Consider the following 333-nt stretch of genomic DNA (forward strand, 5'->3'; position numbering starts at 1 on the left):
GGACAGACGGACGGACCGAGGGCACGGGAGCCGCTCCTGCCTCCCCGAAGTGCCCAGGAACAGCCCCAGGGCTGGCCAAGCTCCGAGCGCGGATCTGGAGCCAGGGCCAGGCACCTCCCTTGGTCCTGCTGCGTAGAAAAGTCTCACACGTTTGCAAAATATCTCAAATCCACTCACCTTAAATATACACACCTACTCCCACAGCTAATTCTGAAATGCATTCTGAGGGAAAGGGCCAGTTCCTAACAGGACTTATTGCTACAGGGACAAAGCAGGGCCAGCTCTGTCCATTACCTGCTGCCAGAGCAAACAAAGCCCATTGGTCCTGCTGCG

The sequence above is a fragment of the Geospiza fortis genome, unplaced genomic scaffold (assembly GCF_000277835.1).
Source record: "Geospiza fortis unplaced genomic scaffold, GeoFor_1.0 scaffold538, whole genome shotgun sequence".
NCBI lineage: Eukaryota > Metazoa > Chordata > Aves > Passeriformes > Thraupidae > Geospiza > Geospiza fortis.